The sequence below is a fragment of the Equus asinus genome, chromosome 1 (assembly GCF_041296235.1).
Source record: "Equus asinus isolate D_3611 breed Donkey chromosome 1, EquAss-T2T_v2, whole genome shotgun sequence".
Lineage (NCBI taxonomy): Eukaryota > Metazoa > Chordata > Mammalia > Perissodactyla > Equidae > Equus > Equus asinus.
In genome coordinates this window covers 156,542,887-156,549,136 of record NC_091790.1, presented here as the reverse complement: position 1 = coordinate 156,549,136, position 6,250 = coordinate 156,542,887, and the positions used below count along the sequence as shown (strand labels likewise).

Sequence of the window (6,250 nt, the reverse complement as noted above, 5' to 3'; positions counted from 1 at the left end):
TTTTATAGATGAGGAAATGGAGAGCCAAAGAGTTAAGTGACTTGCTAAGGATCACAGAGCTAATTGTGGCCAAGTGTGTCCATTACCTTACTCACTGGAGGTTGCAGGAGGCTGAGCAGAAATATCTCCTTGAGGCAAGAACTAATATTGTTATCATCACCACTTTACAGATGGAAAATCTGAGGTTCAGAAGAAGGCTGTGGTGACCAGAGCTTGTCCTGGGCAGAATTTGGGCCTGTGGTCCATGAGTGGGTCGCGCAAGTCAAAGTCTGAAGGCCAATTGCCGAGGCTGAGATGATGGCAAGCATCCTGCTCAGAGCAAGCCCAATTTTCCAAAGGGTTGGAGGGATCTAAGAGATTAGATGGTAATCCTTGGTTTTAGAAATGGGTGGACAAAATCCTTAGCTGCTGGACTGGAAATTATAAATGCAATTTATTTCGTCTTTCAAAACAAGCTCAAGGGCATTAAGAATCACTTTATGATGATCTCTTTGGTATTTACAATATCCCTAAAAGGTAACAAAGCTGCTTCATCTCATATTTATATCTACGCAGAGCTGAGGAGCTGGGACAAGGCCTTCTCGCTGGTGATTGAGGGAGATGCTGTCCAATTCCAAAAGCCTGCACTGGCTCGGACACAGCACTGCTAATAAAGCCGCTTCTTACTGTTCGCCCATTCCTTACTTTACCTCATTTGGTTAAACCACAAGCTCAGTGCTTGGAACTTCCGTTTTCTTATCTTGAACATCGCGTGCTGTTCCAGCTCACAGCCAGCCACCCAGGAAGGAAGCGTTTTGTTCCTTTTAGACAGAGGCCCTGGCCGGCCACATGGCCACGCTGTTGAAAAGCTCTGTAAGTAATGTTATCTCTATTGCGGTAAAAGGATCTGTCAGAACTGGAAAGTGCACAGCATGAGAGTTTAATAGCTATCTCTGGTCTGCTTACCTCACAATCGAGTACGAGATGAGAAACTGCAGAGGCAAGAGAGGGCGGGTAAGGATGAGAAAGAGAGACAGAGAGACAGACAGACAGAGACAGAGGAAAGAAAGAAACAATGAAGAATGAGCCTCTTTTCATATCCATTTTGAGTTTTCCTAAATCCAATTTTAACTTAACAAATCAATATATCAGACCTCAATCTATTTGATACTTGTTGGGAATCTAAATTAAGGTTAATCCTTTCTTGTAGTCAACTCCTTATTCAAACTGGTATTATATGCTTGTTGTTTTTAATATGACTTGAAATATGTTTTTATTCTTCTTTCTCTTTTCTTTTTTAACTTGGTTAAGTATTTCATAAAATATGTGGTTGTGGCAGTAAATGCATCCTTTGGGCTGGAAAAAAAAGGAAATTTGCACAGCAAGTTCTCAATCTTGAGTTTTTATTTTCCGGAGGCTTCTGGTTTCTCGGAACCTATGCTTTACATAAGCTATTTACTGTTGATTTACACTGCAGAGAATTTTGAGAAGTCCTAAATTAAATGGGTAAAAAATGTTTCAAGTGGCACAAAAATGTAAAGAAATGTGACACGGAAAGATGTCTGAATCTATTCTACCTGAAAAGTTATGTCAGGAATTAAATCATAAATTAGGCAACACGAAAACCTCCATGCCCATTTCTTTCTATTGTAGGAAATTTAAAAATACGCATTCAATTCCAGACTATTAGGAGTCATGGAAAGCTCATGGATGATCTAAAAAAGCCTTCGTGCCTCCTCCTCTTTGGCATGTATATCTGATGAGAAAATATAGAATGTTTCAAATAATCGTTTTACTCTGAAAACTTGATTCTGTGCTACTGGAAAGCTGTCTCGTTTAACTCTTCCTCAGCTTGTTCAGCTCTGATCCTCTCCCCCACCTGGAGACGGGTTTATTCTTGTATTGACATACAGCACAGGCCTGGTTGGGACTCCTCTATCTTCCTCTCCTTTGTCATCTCTCTTGTTCTGCTGTGTTTGTACGTTCTTGGTCTTCCCAGGACAGTCTCTGGGAGTGGAGGGAAGTGTTCCAGCAATAATAACAGCTGGGGCTTCCTGAGGGCTTACCATTTACCCTGATCTTTCTATGCACTATGGCATGTAATCTTCACCATGACCTCGTGAGGTAGGTTCTATTAATATCCCCATTTTAATGTTGAGAAAACTGAGGCACAGAGAAGTTACGAGGATGTACAGTTTGTAAAAGGTATAGCAGGATTTCAACCCAGGCAGTCTGCTTCCAAAGCTAACGTGCTCATAACCGAAGATTCCACCCCCAGCACCGCAAGAAAAGGGGAAAGAAGTATAAAGGTTGGGGGCATGGGAGAGTAATGACTTGAAGGAGGGCACAAGGGAGGCTTGTGGGCTGGAAATGATCTGTTTCTTGATCCAGATGCTGGTTCCACGCACCCTGTGAAAACTCGTGGAGCTGAATGTTTATGCACTTTTATGTGTGTATATTACATTTCAATTGTATTAAAACAGAGAAAAGGAAATGAACAAAAATAAAGAATTAAGGTATATGTATTTAACCTATGGTAAATTGAATAATAATTTGCCTTAAGTAATCATCTTGTGCAAACGTCTCTGACAGGGAATTTGTCTCACATGTGGGTGGCCCGGTGGGTGGTCTGGATTTGAGTGTAGGTCTTGCCACTAGGCGACTTTGGGATAATGACTTGATCTCTGTCCATGTCTCAGTTTACTCATCTGCAAAAGTGGGGAGAGATTATTCTTACTTTACAGTGTAAGATTAAGTGGTCTGCTGTACATAAAGACGTGGAAGTAAGGTGAAGATGGTCTCTTCTCTGATCCCATAGCAGTTAGGGTATTCCAGCTGGTGCAGGGAAGGGAGCACCCAGCTTCACAGATGGTAACCACGATCCTTCTTCCTAAATGAGATGTAGGTGTTTAAAGGCATTTTGTTGGCTGGATCAAGGTGTGTTCCTTCTCCAGGTAAAAAGCTCTTCTTTTCATAACAAATTGTATGACCAGATCCAAGGTTAGCCAACCTGACAATAATAAATCCACTAGCTTCCCCTTGTTCAGAAGGTCCAGACATTGGAAAGAGCACATTTTCCCGTCTGTGGTGTAAATCTCGTGTTCCAGAAGTAAAATGCTGAAGTGAAAATGAATAGGTCTATGTTATTTCCTATCGTTTCTGACAAAGGCCAAATTCCAGGGAGAAGCAAATGAGGAAAGGAAGAAGTTAAATTTCTTGGACAATATGACTGTTACTGTGTCTGCCCATTGGCTTGATGTATTTTAAACCTGTAACGTCTGAAATCTTTGTTCCCTTCTTCTGTATCCTCCATCACACGGAGCTAGCCCACGAACATTTATCAGATGCCTACTGCAGGTACCCCTTCACTGTGCCCTTCCAGGCCTGATATCTTGCCCTTCTTCACAAAGGCCCATTCTAATTTCACCGACAGTCAGCTCCGCTTGCCACAATTCTGTCAAAGCAGACAAATTAAACATGTCAGGTGACATATGGAAGAAAAAGCCGTCTGATTTATTATGGAACTTTTTATGGATAAGAGTTATTTCCCTTGGCCTGGTACCTGCTCTTGAGGCTTGATCGCATTTCAAGGCACTGCAGCCATTTACTCAAATATTCTAGATCCTCAGTTTGTGTGCACATGTCTGTCTGTGTGTGTCCACGTCTGAATATGGTCGAAAGCTAAAGCAGGGCTGTTGATAGCAAAGTGAAAATGAAGGGGAAAATTTAAATCTTCCTCCAATCCTCACTTATGATGATTTTAAACTTCGCTACAGCTATCCCAGTTCAGAAATGGACTTAGGGTTACATGGCAATGAAAAAAAATCTTTCGTGTAGACAAATTTGAAAACATTGCACTATTTATTTGGAGAAGTATACAGATAGCTCTATTTTTCCTCCTATTTTTGTCTGCAGATAGAATGCTATTGTGTCTATTTCTTGTGGTATAGTTCCTTGTAAAAAAAAGACCTCGTGGTATGGGAAGGTCAGATTTGGGGGTGATCATTCTCCCTCTAGCTTTTCACTTGTCACAACCAGATGAAGGATAATTTAAGAAGCACAGGGCTGGGTGATGGGTCTGGCAGAGCTGCCTGTCTGTGGGACCTGGAGGAAAGCTTAGTCCCAGCAAGGTAATTTACGGCGGAAGACGAGCTCAGCTCCCTGCAGGCAGCACAACCTAAGTTCTCCGAAGAAGTCCTGCTTTATTGGCGAGAGCTGGAAGGCCGGGGACAGGATAAGTTATGGCTTTCCAGTGGCTTTCCCTTTCTCCTCTTCCTTGTTGTGATGGTTATTTATTATTTGTGGGTAGGAATGAGAGGGTTCACTTTGCCAACTTTTGAACCCTCTCTAAATTCATGGCTCTGAGTTTTGAACCGTCCCTGAACCCTCCTGCATTTGTGTTTCTGTTCTCTTAGCATTCTGCAGCTTCCTGTTGTGAATGGAGAAAGACTCTAAAAGGTTTATTTTAAAAGGTAGGAATAATTCCTTAAACTTCAAATAGCTCTTCTAAGAAAAAAAAAAAAAAGCAACCTATTTTGATGAGTCAAATGTAAATGAATTGAAAACATATGCTCCAAACCTCTCCCAGTTTACGCAACAAGTTCATGGCTGAATTACTATAGGGCTTTACTGGATTCAAACTTGATAGGAAATAATGGGGCGAGGGATGAGCCCAGACACATTAGTGCTTTTGCTTTCTACTGCTTTGTTCCTTTTTCAATATGAAATGGGCTTTGGTTGAGCTCTGAAAGCTGGAGAGAAGAGGAAAGAGCCGGAGACATTTATAAGCAGCATTTTGCCAAGTAAGAACTCTGTATTAGGAAATAGAGCATTTTGGCTAAAGGTTTAAATTCTTGATTTAATGGCTGTAACATTAGGAGGTAGAAATCACTTTGAAATCTGGGCTGCCTAGCTCTCCACCATGGCGGAGCTCTTCTCATCACCTGCATGCCCGGCAGCTCATTTGGCGCTTCCTTCCCAAGCTTCAAGTCCTGTCCTTAAGAACCCTAGGACGTTATTTGGGTCTAGTACTTTCTATGGCCAAGTGCCTTAAAATATGTCCTCTTGAAAGTGAGCCATGTGGGTACACAGACAGCTCAGCAAAAGCAGCCTGGGATGAAATAGAGGAAATCCTAAGAAATTCTGCTCTTCCTCGTGATCCCTGTGTTCAGGGGTGTCCAGTGCTGCTTCAACCTCAGGAGACCTACGTGGGAGCATAGCTGGCTTTTGGGAGTCAGGGTGCATGGTATGTGGCAGCCGTTCAAGAAATGTCTGCCGAATGCATGTCTTGGCAGCTTGACAACAAATGCACATCTGATGCCTACAGGATGGCACTCTGTCACGTGTGTTTGGGAAAGAGTAGCCATGAGGCCACAAACCAGAGTCAGGCAAAGAATATTCGCTTTTGCTGCTGACATTCTCCATACACCCTTGAGAAAACCACTTGCCATGTTAGATGGGTCTGCCCTGTTTCCCCACCTGACAAAGATGGGCTCACCGTTTGCCACCCACCTTGTGGGGTGGATGAGGGGTGAACGTGAGAAATCCCACAGAGAGCCTAGGGATGCCTGGTCTAAAGTCAAGTACCCACATAAAGAGCAAGCACCAGTGAAACGGGTTTTTAGCCTTAAAGCCAGACACTCAGGGGGAGAAGGAGGGACGTTTTGCATGTAGTTAGCAACCAGCTCAAAACACACTTTCTACTCTTTTGTGGGGAGGAAAACACAGTTGTTAAAAGTTACTTTGTGATGACAGAATGTGCTGAAAAGAAAGTGCCAAGAAAACCCCTCGGCCCAGCCCTGGCCCTGGAGTCCCGTTGCCAGCTGGGATTACTAAAGTGGGCGTCCTTAGAGAAGGCAGGAATGCTCCTCCACCACAGACTGTTGAAAACCTCCCCATTCAACTGTTTTAAAAGCTGCAGAAAATTAAAAATAGAAGCTTTTTGGAGGGAGGAGAGGGTCCTTTGGGGGCACGTTGTTTGCTTTGGTTTCTATCTCCCTTTCTGGAATGCAGTAAAAACCTGGAGAAGTCAGCTCTCCAAGAGGAGGCCTTGCAGAGAGACGAAACCCCCTCACGCCAAAGGGTGAGGAGCTCTTTCTGGTTCTGGTTTTACAATCATTTCTGTTTATAGTAGGGAAGAAAGAGCCCCCTTCTTGAATTCAGCACATGTAGCCTTTTCTTAACTGCTCCTGCCTTATGCAAACATTATAGGTCCTAGTCCTTCAATAGGTTACTATTGAGCAGCTAATGTTAAATGCAGACGAAGTCTGCC

The 6,250-nt window shown here is 43.0% G+C and overlaps 1 long non-coding RNA gene across 4 annotated transcripts in view; it reads left to right on the top strand.

The window, feature by feature from the left end:
* The first annotated feature begins 601 nt into the window (after window positions 1–601).
* The window catches only part of LOC106829739 (uncharacterized), a 65,892-nt gene continuing 60,243 nt past the window's right edge, over window positions 602–6,250 (top strand). For all 4 annotated transcript variants that reach the window (XR_001397740.3, XR_011503536.1, XR_011503535.1 and 1 more), the window contains exon 1: window positions 602–852. This is a non-coding gene — a long non-coding RNA (uncharacterized lncRNA). The remainder of the gene's footprint in view (window positions 853–6,250) is intronic.